Below are 14,670 nucleotides of genomic sequence, written 5' to 3'. Positions count from 1 at the left end.
GCCGATGTGATCAGAGTTGAATTTATAATTTGAATTAATTAATCATTTGTTAATTGGTGAGCTTTACAGGTGTTGGCAGGCCGATTTTGTTTCCTTCGGGCAGAAGTTTGCAGTCTTTGTGCTAAGCTAACATGAGAGTGGTAGTGGTAGAGAGAAGGACACATGTTCAAGAATGTGGCCACTGAAATGGTACACAGCAACGTGTAGAATTAGACTTTAAACTACTGACATAAGTGTTGTTTCCATGTTGTCCAGTTTCATGGATCTAGCCGCCGATCATGCCCAGCAACTTGCCTCCCTGAGCGCAGCCATCCATGACACCGCTGTTTGGGACCCGTCCACCTGCCCTCGGCCGTCTTCCTGCTCAACTCCAAACCGCTTTTCCTCCTGGTCGGAAGTGGTGGTCCGAGGACGAAGGAAGAACTCAGACGGGACTGCCTCGCCGCCTCGCCTGTCGAACCACTACGCGGCTCTGTCGGCCGACACTCCTGCTCCACCAGCTGCCGATCCTCCGGTTCCAGATCGCCCCGATCCGGATCCATCTCCGAGATCGGCGCCTGCAGTCACCGTTGCTCACCAGGCACCGGTGGCTAGCAGTGGTGGGGGGACCCGCTGCTCCACTGTGGGACCAGCTCATCCCGGACTACCACCACCTCCCGCCGCAGGATCCTTCAGGAGGCCGTGCTCAGACGCTCCGGAGGTCTTCCTCGCCCCGAACCAGGGAGCTCCTCTCCCAAACCCGGGGCCGACGCCGTGGCACGGCGTCCTCGCTCGGCCGTCCGGCCCCGCGGTGCGGACTCTGACCGCGCTCTCTCCGGCCGAGAAAACCAGCGGCTGTCATCCCCCACACCACTCTTCTCTCCAACTACAGTAATAGTTGGAGACTCCATAACACGGAAAACACGTTTCTTCAACGCCATCACTCACTGCCTACCGGGAGCTAACAAACAGTCCTGAACAAACTCCCGGGGCTGCTACGCTCACTTCCGTCCTGAACTGATTTTAACGTTCTTTTCAATTTGTTAAGTTGCTGTGGATTGTCTGTTTTTATCTCCGGTCCAATCCCTTCACTGGGAAAGGGGATATGAGCAGAATCCTCAGTCTTCACACCTGGCTCCAGCTCACCTCCACAGCTTTCAACTTTGGTTTTATTGACAATTTTAATCTGTTCTGGGACCGTCCTTCCCTCTTCCAACCGGACGGTATTCACCCCAGCTTGCTAGGTAGTCACCTGCTAACAGCTAACATACAGCACACCGTTCAGGTTCAATCACAGACACCTGCATGACTGTTTACCCAACACGCCCCCTCCCCGGAACATCCGCCGACAGCTCCACCAACCCACAGCACTATTCCCCCCGCTGGCTCCCCCTGCAGGCCACACCCGTCACTAACCCTCTCACCAGAAATTCAACCCATACAAACCATAATCACCCACAGAGCCTCCATCAGTATTCCCTCACAACGTCATCACAACAAACCACACGTGAATCTCTCCAACCTCCGTCCTCTCCCTCAGTCCTCCCAACCAACCCAAAAACAACGACACGTGAAAATGGCTCTGCTCAACAAACGTTCACTCAGCAATAAAACTCTCATTCTGAATGAATTCATCACTGACAATAAACTGGACTTCTTCTGCATCACTGAAACCTGGCAAAAACCCCTGGACTATTTTTCAGTTAACCAGATCACACCCACAGGATTCACCTACACGGACAAACCCCGCCTTGAAGGGCGGGGAGGTGGTATTGCTGCCATCCACAGAAAGGACATCAAAATCACCACCATCTCCACCCCAGCCGCCCCATCCTTTGAACATCTTGCCCTCAAACTCCCTGGTCCTACTCCACTTGTCACTGCCATTATTTACCGCCCTCCCAAACCAAATCCCACCTTTCTCTCAGACTTCACGGATTTTCTCACCCAGCTCTGCGCCATCTCACCCTCCGTCCTCCTCCTCTGAGATTTTAATCTTCACATCAATGACACCAACTGCAAACCTGCCACTGAAGTCCTGGAACTGTTACACTGCTTCAACTTCGCACAGCATATCAACTTCCCCACCCACTCCCATGGTCACATCCTCGATCTGGTCTGCTCCACTGGACTCACACTAAACCATCTCTCCAGCATCAACCTCCACATCTCCGACCATCTCGCCATCATCATCGACCTCAACATCCCCATCCCTATCCCAAAAGATAAACGCAACATCTCATTCAGAAATATCAAGTCCATCAACCCCTCAGCCCTCTCAGCCTCTCTCACCGGTGCAATATCCATCTCTCCTCCCCCCTGTCTGATGATCCCAACAACCTTGTGGACCACTACAACAACACTCTTTCCTCCTGTCTCAATCTACTGGCTCCCACTAAAACCAAAACAGTCACCTTCACCCACTCAGCTCCCTGGTACACCCCTGAACTCCATCAAATGAAATCCCGCAAACGACAACTGGAAAGACTCTACAATAAAACAGGCCTAACAGTTCACCTCCACGCTTACACAGACTTTCTCCATATATACAAAACTGCTCTCAACACAGCCCGGTCCACTACCACTCACACCTCATACACTCCGGCTCCAACAACCCCAAGACTCTTTTTTCCACGATCAACAAACTTCTCAACCCCCCCGATAACATCTCTACAGCTTTCACAGTGGAAACATGTAACTCCTTTCTGTAATTTTTCCAAAATAAAATCAACAACATCTACATCTACGGCTCCCTCAACCCCACCACTGGATACCACCCCTTCACACTCTCAGTGCCTGTCACAGTTCTCCCTGCTGTCTCCCATGGACCTACCTCAACTCACCAATGGCATGAAAACCTCCACCTGCACCCTAGATCCCATCCAATCAGCTCTCATCAAAACCTGTCTTCCATCCGTCACCCCACTCCTCGTCAAAATCATAAATTCCTCCCTCATCTCTGGCTCTGTCCCCACTCCACTCAAACTTGCTGCTGTCACCCCCATCCTCAAGAAACCAGGTCTCAGCCCCGACATCATGTCCAACTTCTGGCCCATCTCCAATCTTCCCTTTCTGTCAAAAATTCTGGAACGTGTCGTCGCTGCTCAACTCAAAACCCACCTCTCCTCTAATCACCTGTATGAACCATTTCAATCTGGATTCCGCCCACAGCACCGAAACAGCTCTCCTAAAAGTCACCAACGACCTCCTCCTCTCCTCTGACTCCGGCCACTTCACCATCCTCATCATGCTTGACCTCACTGCAGCCTTCGACACCATCAACCACTCCATTCTCCTCTCCCGTCTGGAAAACTACTACAACATCACTGGCACTCTACTCTCCTGGCTCCGCTCCTACCTCACCAACAGACAGCAATTCATCAGCATTAATAACTGCACTTCCTCCACTGTTCCTCTGTCCCAGGGCGTCCCCCAAGGTTCGGTGCTTGGTCCTCTTCTCTTCATCCTCTACATCCTCCCCCTCGGCAACATTATTCGCAAACATGGTCTCCACTTCCACTGCTACGCTGACGACGTCCAGATCTACATCTCCACCAAATCCATCACCACAGCCACCTGCTCCACTCTGACCACCTGCCTCACTGAATTAAAAACCTGGATGCAAAACAACTTCCTTCAACTCAACTGTGACAAAACAGACATAATAATCATCGGCCCCAAATCCCTCATCAAAAACACCCACAACTTCACTCTCTCCGTCGACAACTCCACTCTGTCCCTGTCCCTACACTTGCGCAACCTTGGAGTCATTTTTGACAGCAACCTCACATTTCAACAACACATAAATCACACTACCAGGACTGCCTTTTTTCATCTCAAGAACATTGCCCGTCTCCGCCCATCACTCACCTTCTCTGCTGCCGAAACTTTGATTCATGCATTCATCACATCCAGAATAGACTACTGCAATAGCATCCTCTACGGTTCACCTGCCAAAATCCTCGACAAACTGCAATACATACAAAACTCTGCTGCCCGCCTCCTCACCCACACCCGCTCCCGTGACCACATCACCCCTGTTCTGCGAAATCTCCACTGGCTCCCTGTTCCCCAACGCATTGAATACAAAGTACTCCTCCTCACCCACAAAGCCCTCCACAACCAGGCCCCTTCCTACCTCACCGACCTGCTCCACCACCACTCTCCCCCACTTCGCTCCTCCGACACAAACCTCCTCTCCCCACCTGTCAGGACCAAGCACCGTACCTGGGGCGACAGAGCCTTCTCAATTTCTGCCTCCTCCCTCTGGAACTCACTACCCCCACACATCCGAGCCTGCACCGACCAGACCACCTTCAAATCACTCATCAAAACCCACCTCTTCAGAATTGCCTTCAACCCCCCTTAATCCACTACTTCATCTGTACTGCATCACAAACTTGTTTTTAAATGTGCCTGCTTTTAAACCGTTTTATAACTTTATATTACTTGTTTTTAACCGTTTTATAACTTCACAGTACATCTTTTTAACTTATCTCTTAAGAATAGCCTGCTTGTTTTAATGCACTCACTTGTAGCCTCCCTGTGTTTAATAGTACTTGTTTTAAATGTATTGATTTTTAACCGTATATGTAAAGTGTCTTTGAGATCCTTTGAAAAGCGCTATACAAAATAAATGTATTATTATTATTATTATTATTATAAGTGCCCCCAAGTGGTAGGATTAAGAAAGACACTTTTAGAATAATTCCAAAAATGATATATCATTAATAAATTCTACACAATTAATCAATGTCGATCATCATCCTTGATGATACAGTATGTACAACATATACACTCACTCTGGGCGACTGTGGCTCACAGTCAGCCTCCAATCAGAAGATCAGCGGTTCAATCACATGTCAAAATGTCAAAATGTTCGATCACATGTCGAAGTGTATTTGGGCAAGATACTTAACCCCCAAACTGCCCCTGTGTGAGTGTGCGTTAATGTAATTAAGACCCTGATGGGCAGGTGGCACCTTGTATGGCAGCCTCTGCCATCAGTATATAAGAATGTGTGAATGTTGACATGTAAAGCGCTTTGAGGGGTGGAACAGACCTGAAAGGTGCTGTATGCAGGTCCATGTCGGAAATCTGTAAGTCAAATTATTGTATACCAGTGAGGTCATAGTCACTGCATTATATTACAGTAAGAGGGGTTTCTAATATTCTGCCCTCCTCACGTATGTAATTGAGAAGGACAATCAATAAAGTTAAAGGGATAGTTCGGAATTTTGGACATAAGACCTATTTTCCAAGTCAGCCGGTGTGTTCGAGACGTCTGGAGACGTTTTCAAGACATTTCATTCAGTTCTTCTAGTTGCCAAGTTCGCTTGTGCTATGGCTAGCACAAGTCAATTGTTCTAGCTAGCATGGCATTAAAAACACTCATACCGACTCCACAGTGCACCCGAGGCAAATCAATTAAAACACTAGACTGTCGATGTACATATCGATGTTGATAGAATAATATTTGAAACAAAACTAACCACGCATCGCATGAATCATCCATTTTTTGAGGAACTAGTTTCTCAGCAGCAGCGGAATTTTACTTTGCTTCGTCGGACTCAAAACTCTAAGACGCGCTGCTCGGAATCCAGCTGGTAAATACACACCTGAACACCGCCGATTTGTCGGCCCTTATTTCACCGGGCAGCACACGGCCCCACGAACCCACAATTACGCACCGCGAACCCGAACCGCTGCCCCGTCTGGAGAACCGTAAACCCTCGGAGGCGTTGCAGGGAATCCCTCCGGTAAATACACACCTGAACACCGCGGAATTGTCGGCCCTTATGCCCCCAAGGCTGTCTGAAAAGAGCTTGGACCTCACACAAGCACCGCGAACCCGAACCTCTGCTCCGTCTGAGAACCGTAAACCCTCGGACGGTTGCGGGGGATTCCCTCCTGGCAACACCAGTCTCCGTTTGTTCGGTCCCGGTTCTCAGCTCCAGCGGGGGTAATCTCAGTCTCCACAGATGCTCGTTCACGTTCTGCCCTTTGAGCATCCCTCTCACGCAATTCTTCCTCTGTATATTCAGGCTCGTACGGTTGGGTTTGGGTGGGAAAAAAAGTGTCCATTTTTGTAAGATTCAAGAAACTAGCACTGCAGGCTACTCTGCGTCTGTAGCAATGACAGCAGGTAAACAAACTATTATAGAACCGGTAACTTATAAGTGCTAGGTGATATCACTCCGCCGCTGCCATAGCCTACTAGGAAGTGCTGCTGCTGAGACATAAATCCTTAAAAATGCAAGGTTGGTTTTATTTCAAACATTCTATCAACACATATGTACATCGATAGTCTGCCGTTACAATGGATTTGCATCGGGTGCACTGTGGAGTGGGCAAGACTGTTTTTAATGCCTGTCTAGCTAGAACCATTGACTTGCGCTAGCCATAGCACAAGCGAACTCGGCAACAAGAAGAACTGAATGAAATTTCTTGAAAACGTCTCCAGATGTCTCGAACACACCGGCTCACTTGGAAAATAGGTCTTATGTCCAGAATTCCGAACTATCCCTTTAAGTTCACCACCAACGATGACCTAAGTGCTAAATCATATAATGGAATGAACCCTTCCATGACAGTAGCTCAACTAGAATAGAGCAGAAATGAAGAGGCGATTTTAACACAATGTAGAACAGTCAAGAAATACTGGATTGATGAGATAACAGCACTGTTTATAATTTGCTCAGAGGGGTTGAAAAATACGGTGTGTGTGTGTGTGTGTGTGTGTGTGTGTGTGTGTGTGTGTGTGTGTGTGTGTGTGTGTGTGTGTGTGTGTGTGTGTGTGTTGGCTGGTTGGTCGTGTGTGTTGTGGCAAGAGGGGGTGCTCTTGAAATGCCAGTGGGTGGGGCGTTTTTGTTCCAAAACAGAGTACATACTGGGGAGTGAGTTATGAAATCCAAAAGGCTTGTTGACTCATTGGTGCTGAGCAGAAACCAACTCCCACAGATACACAATATTTCAGTATAGACATTTTGTGCTTTGAGGCAACACTAATCTTACTTTCTGCTGTTTTGAGAGCACAAACCATCTCAGCGACTGCAGCAGCTCCTCCGCCATAACCTTGTATTACAATCACCATGCTAACATTTAAATAACAATAAAAGAGTAGGCAGATGGTGGGTGACCATGTCACACAACTGGGTCAGCATGTGGGAGAATGGACCAGACTACATAGGAGACTGACACACAGTGTCGCTGCGATACACGACTGCAGCGCAACTTACACAAATAGCCTTTACGCATGAAACAAAGCAAGCTGACAAAAAGCTCAGAAAGTTCAACTAAAACATGTGCCCCCCCTCTTTCAGTTATTTTATTCAACTGAATTGGCTGCAGTTTATCCTGCTGTTGTGACCATGACTGTGACAATTATCCTGAATGCGCAATGGGTGGAAAGCAAAGTGTAAGTGTGTATGTGTGTGTGTGTGTGTGTGTGTGGGGGGGGGGGTTGCTTTTCTTTGCTGTCTGTCTGACTGGCGGTCGGGCAGCATGAGAGTTGATGGCTAATCACTGCGTTACTTCCTAATGGGCTAAAATGTACACACACACACACACACACACACACACACGCACAGTAAGGAGTATAATTGTCTGTGATTGCATTTGGATACCCATCCACACTCATGCTGATAGCAATGTGGCGGAGAAAGTAGTGCAGAGCGAACAAGGGAGGGAGAAACAGAGAGTGAGCGAGGGAGACTTATTAGTTTGCACAGTTGTCTGCATTTTGCTATTAATGAGAACTTTTAACCAATTAAAGTGAGACTGAAACAGCAGCCCAATATATTTGCACACCCCAAATGAGCTGCAACACAGCTGCAAATGTTGAGCGTTACAGCTTAAAGCTCTATTTAAAAAAAAGACAGCTTTGATAGATGTTACTCAATCTCAGTAGACCTTCTTCTCAGCAGACATTTTGACATGGCATAGTCAGAAAAGCGCAGGTGTTGCTGATAAATTAATGAAGTCTCCATTCTATTTATAGTCTCAATCTCAAGTTTCAAGTCTTCTTCAATACTTAGCTGTAAAGTTTACTTTGAATTATGGAGGCTAACTTTGTCAACAGCTTCACACCATAAGCCAGATGCAGGAACGTTGCTGCTCTGCCACTTGTTTTCATCAGATCCACCCGTTGCTCCTCAAAAGTCCAAATATGGTCATTTCTATTTACTGGTTGTGGAAATTCCAAGATGCCTATGGCCAAAATGCCGAATTCAAAGCTTCAAAAGCTTAGCCGATAAACCAATGGGCTACATCATAATGATTACGTTCACTTGATATGCAGGCCTATAGTCTATGGTACAAATACTAGAATAAACTGTGTGAACTTTTCTATCCGTTAGCAATCAAGCTAACTTTTCTAACCAACTCTTCCATAACTATTTACTGAACAAACTCAAAAGGAAGATGCAGCTCAGTGGTGCTGATGAACTTGACTGGCCTGCTGAGAGGCCTGACCCGAACCTTATCCAACACCTTTGGAATTAATAAGCAATAGGTAGATAGATGTTTTGAAATTGAATACCGCTCTACATCACTTGTTAATAACAACCCATATGAGCATTTATTTCAATACGCCAACGTTGGCAGAGCTGTGGTTTGTTTTTAACGCTTGAGATGCTGTTGGAGGATATGTTAACTGTAGCAGGCAGTCAAGCGTACAGACTTCCCTATTCACCCAAATTAAAACACCAAGCAGGTCCTCAGGGTTTATTCCTGAATATGAGAGGCATATTTGTTTTTAGAATGCATCACAGTGGCTGAATTACCGCAAATTATTAATAATAAGCATGCAGATCCTGCATGTAGCATTTCTATGAAAAGATAAACAGTTTCCAACGCAGTCCCTCTCGGTGGATCATATGAAAAGACTGAAGATGTCTCGCTCTTTCTATGTGCGCAGATGGGAACAGAGGAGGAGATTGAATGGGTGAGGGGGAGGGAGGGCAGAGAGGAAGGATTAGAAAAATGGGAGCGGGAGACAGAAAGATGAGAGTGGGCAGGAGATGCGGAAGGAGAGCGGTGAAGATGAGGAGATGAGGGAGGGAGAGCAGAAAAAAAGAAGTGGGGAGAGCAGAGGAGACAGAGTGACAGCCTTAATGTGTCTGCATGAGTGACAGCCAAATGTGAATATTGCATGTGTGATTAGGAAGCAGAGGATGGGGCTTCAATGGCTTGTTAACCGGGCCCCTAAATACTGGCAGTACGGTGGGGAGGAACAGGGGAAATGAAGGGGAGGGAGGGAGGAAGTTAGGGGTAGCATAGGAGATAAGTGAGAGTAAAGAGAATAGAGAAGAGAAAAATTACTTGATTTTTGTTCGCTGATGCAGCAAGACATGGAAGGAACAGAAGAGGGAAAAGAGCACAGAGAAAATCAGGAAAAAGCCGCCGACAAAGGAGAGGGACACCTGAACCTCAACAGTCCTTCAGGGGTCTGATTGTTTGCATGTTTCTATCTACTGCAAATCACTTGTTTTACATCACGGTTCAACCATTTTTACTATTTCCCCTCCTCACAAGGACCTTTGCTAGCATGGCCTCTCCTACCATTGCTGTGCTGACAACACCAGCCATTTGTGTTACCCCCCCCTCCCCCCCCCCTCTGAAACACACTACCAAGAAATTGTAATTCTCACTAAGCATAGCAGTTTGTCACTCCCTTCTGCCCTCCTGTCTGTCCCTTTCTTAGCAAAGAAGTGGCTCATGCTGCTCAAGGCATTTGTCATTTCCTGTCTGGACTGCTGCAGCTTCCTCCTCGCCAGATCCCCTGCAACTCTACACACTCTCTTGCGATCATAGGGCAGTGACTGCAGGCTTCCTACCTCCAAGCCAGAGCCAAACTCTTCACTTTGAAACCATTGGCACTTCTCTGCCTCTGGACATTTTTTTGTGGCATGATAAAAACCCAGCACCCAGCACCTCAACCCCCTATGCCATCTAATATATTTTGTAATGTAGCTCTCTGAACACACTTTTAGCTGTTTTCTGGGAGGGTGCCACTTACATTTTTTTTTTAGCTCTTCTTCCTTTTGAGTTTGAAAGCACTTTAAGGTCCATATTGGACAAAAGCATCTGCCAAATGATTGTTATATAATGTGTATAGATTAGTTTCCTTACGCCTTGGTTCCCAATAGGTTATATTAATTTAAGTATGCAAAGACAATAGAACAGCCCATCCAAGTCAGGCCTGGTCAAAACAATATAATAATCTACTATATATCTACTATAGCATTCTAAAAATTGGGTCCGGCTAGTGTCCCATCCTAATGTCAGAGGTGTCAGGTCTGTGTTTTGAAAGTCTTTCACAACAAGGCACAAAAACATCAAAGTCATATTATCCTTCTCATGTTGTAAATTCATGCTTATTGTTTTGCTTCTCGATTAGATTTTATGACAACATAGCGTCTTACTGCCCTTCAGCAGACACATTTACATTCTCAGATGTTGATTTTATTGCCAAATAATAAAAAGATCCCTGCTTAAAAATGCCGTGGGGCCTGCCATCCAATAACATAAAAGGAAAATGTCCACTAGTCTAAAATGGTCAGCAATAATGTAAATAATATACATTTCATAAACCATTGTGGTTGTGTATGTGGTTGTTGTTTTGTCGAGATTTACTGACAGTTCAACGTATTCGTATTCTCATGAATTTTCGTATGTAAACGTACGAAAAATTATGTAAAATTTTTCCGTGGTATATCCTACGAATATCAAAAGGACGCCAGTGCAAATGTGCGATTACCCGCAGTGCAAAATGGCTTCCATTCCTTTCATTCATAATGGAAAATGCAGCATAATGCAGCATTTTAAAGCTCTTTCGGCATTAAAGTACGTTTTGATGACATTCCTAGCGAAAAATATGCATTTTGTTCTCATATTAATCCTTCAGTGAATGTAAATGGTCTTTTGTTTGTTGGTTAGGGTAAAGATTAAGGTTGGGTTAGAATTGGAGGAGCCTGGGATCGAACCGGCAATCTTGTGGTCGCCGGCTAAGCCCCTCTGCCTCCTGAGCTAAAACCCCAAGGCTTATGGTCAGGTTTAGGTCTGATCGTCTCTAACTACCAGCATAAAGCGCATTGTTTACGTGACCATGGCTCTGTGTAATACATAGGAAATCATACGAAAATATCGTGCTTTACTTTTCGTACTTTTTAGTACGAAAGCTGAGTGAGAGCAGCCTGGACAGTTTAATGTCCACTTTGTCCAAGAGACTGGTATTCATTTTTAATTAATTGTTTGTTGGCCAGTAAACAACAAACAACCAACAAACACTTGTGGAGTTTTGCAAAAACAGGCATGAGCAGCACAGTTTCCAATTATAATTTTCCTGTTATTGTTTTCATAGTTTTTTTCAGGATTCTGGACACATTTTTGGCGGTTATGGGTTTTTATTTGCAGCATCTCAAACTTGTTCTTTTCTTAACCAGTTCCTGGCAGTGCTCTAGCTGTGAATGGGCAGTGTTGCACCATGCTAATCGAAAGCGTCTGTAAGCCTGTTTTGGCACCGTGTCACGTATCGACACACACTTTCTCAACTCCAAATTTCTTGCTGCAGGACATTTCCTGGCAGAGGGAATTAGCTGCCCAAGCCAGACATACACACACAAACACAAACAGCACACAGACTCAAATACACATACACACACACACACACACACACACACACACACACACACACACACACACACACACACACACACACTCACACACACACACGTCATACGGTCACTCACAAGTGCAAAAATGTGTGAGCTGGAAGGACAAATGGGACGCAGACTTAGTGGGTGGTTCAAGTGTGAACATGTAAATGACAGGCGTATGGACAAGAATAACCAGCCAATGTGCCCCTCTGTTCCTCTCCTCGTTTCTATGAATAAAAGATGTAGAGACCTTTTAGTTGCCCGAGTCACAGACTGATAAACTTGGTCCATTATAGCCTTTTATCCATTTAATTCATACCTCCTCTCTCTCTCTGGCTACATTTGACTCTTTGTCGTATGGATGTCAATTACTTTCATATGACTCTATGGGCTTTCAATTCTCTGTTTCACTTAGTATAATCTGTCCTCTGGGTTTCTGTTCACCATTGTGGTCTCTGTAGTAAATGTCAAAGCAGCATTTTAGCTGATCCGAAGCAATCTCCAGTGGTCAGTGCAGCAATTAAATCAGCACTTACTACACTAACTAACTGCAGTTTAGTTTCCCTTGAAGGTATTTCAGGCTGAATCCTTTAGCATACACTAAGTTCACGAATAGAAGCAATAGCAATTGCAGTTCGTATAGACTGGTGAAATCAAATATCCTATTAAATTAAAATCCTTGTGTGACATTGCACAATTTGATGTCATTTGTTACAGACTTGGCTGGATACGCACTAACAGCACACTAAAATATGGAGATATAACATAAGAAACGTTTTGCATACATACTTGTTTTTGACACAAAGGAGGACATTGCATTGACTTATATTCATCCCTTGGAGAGTTAACCATGCAATTGTGGCTCGTTTCAAACACTATCAGAAGAAGGATCTTGTCAAGGGGAGGGGCAGAGAGCTGAGGAACACCTCCTTTTGCATGAATGACCAATTCCCTCTGGAGATACATGACAGGCGTAAAGTAATTTTCCCTATCATGAAAGAATGTTAGAACCACAACAGACGCGTTGCCCTGGTAGTCAACAAATTATACATCAATAACCAACTGTTCAGAGACTCCAGCATCACTCCCTGGTTATTTTAATGTCACAATCCCAGTAGGCCTGTGTACTGGCATGACTTGTGTATTGGCTAGTTCAAGCATTGATGGGACTTATTCCAAGCTGGGTCTTCCTAAGGGCCTCGCATTAGCTCATTTAAACATCTGCAGCTTGAGGAATGAAACACATGAACTTTGGACTTTTGAGTTCAATTCGTTGGACTTTTGAGTTGGACTTTTGAGTTCAATTCGGTTGAAATCCAGGAGGTCGAACAATTGTTACGGTCCATTTCTAGAGACCTTTTTGACCACAAGTTGTTGATTGGAAAACATACGCACTACGGTTTTGGACCTATGGCAACCTCTCGGTTTGAGAATTACTTATCATTCAGAACTCAACAGGTTTTCTTGAATGGTACTCTGTCAAATAACATTAACATTGACTGTGGTGTGCCGCAAGGAAGTTGTTTGGGTCCACTTTTATTTTTTATCTGGCGATTCTACACTGTACTATTCTGCATCTACATGCCGTGAAGTGAAGTCCGTTCTGTCACAAGATCTGAATGCAGTGGTCAATTGGGTTACAGCTAATAGACTAAAAAACTGAGCACTGTCTTTGGATCACGGCATAGTCTAGCAAGTGAGCCCATGCTTGATCTCCAGATTTCTAGTCAGTCTAAGTTAAAGCTTCGAGGACTGCCCATTTGTCACACTCTGTTCAGGACTGAGATAGCTGCCAAGATGAGTAGAAGCATTGCTACGGTCCGGATAGATAGATTTTAAAAATCAAATGTTGACCAGATGCATTCTGATCTGAAGTGGCCTAAAGTTCTTGATACGTTATCCATTAGGTCCTTGATATTTATTAAGAATATAATTTCCACTCATGTTCCTTAAGCTCTCTTCATTGAAAATGGTTTCTGCTCTGATATTCATTCATACGGTACTAGATCTGCAACAGCTGGACGAATTATACTAACACACTGTAGAACGAATGCACTGAAGAAAACAGCCTTCTATAGATCTATGTCTTTATGGAATTTACTCCCTTTGCAAATGTGTGTTGCAACTGGAAAGAAAGAATTCAATAGGCTAATTAAATCCTATTTTTATGCATGTTAAATATGAACTCTGTATTCTGACTTGGCTCTCACTGTATTGTATTTTGATGTGGGTGTTTGCACACTCTGAAGTGCACAGATGCTTATTTAATTATTTATTTATTTACAACTGTGTTTTATATCTGTAATCTGATGTCACTGTTACTTTTACTATTCTGAACGTACGTGATTGATGAACATGTTGATTTATTATTTGTATGTTGTGATTTTAATTGAAACCCAAGAAGACTAGTCTGCCGCTTCTGTGTCAACTAATGGGGATCCACAATTAAACAATAAACAAACAAACAAACAATAAACAAACCGAACCCTAACTGTAGTTACAGGATGCTTAATGGAAACCACTAACCAAAACAAACCCATTACCCTAATATTTCATGGTTTACCTTGTAGGGACATGTTGGGTTTGACTCCTTCTGATGAGTGTATTCATACAACAAGATTAATAAAAGTACACACACACACACACACGCACACACACACACACACACACACACACACACACACACACACACACACACACACACACACACAAAACCCTTTACCTTGTCATATACTAACATTAACTCATTAACTAGTGGGGACCAAATTAGTGTTCCAACATGGGAACTGATTCCACAAAGGCACAGTCCCCACAATGTGATAAATAAACACATTCAAACACACATCATCCTCCTGCCAGAAACCACATCTTTCTCACAGACTGCTCTGTTGTGTGCTGGCTCTCCCAAACCATTTTTTTGCTTTTTGCTTTTTGCCTTTTGCTTCATTGAAAGCTAATGAAGTGGGGTAAACATGATCTTTCATGCTGAGGTGCCTCCTCTCAGATGCATGGGCCAGAGAAAATATCAAGATTA

Source organism: Eutrigla gurnardus (genome assembly GCF_963514095.1).
Source record: "Eutrigla gurnardus genome assembly, chromosome: 13".
NCBI lineage: Eukaryota > Metazoa > Chordata > Actinopteri > Perciformes > Triglidae > Eutrigla > Eutrigla gurnardus.
This window is presented reverse-complemented; position numbering follows the sequence as displayed.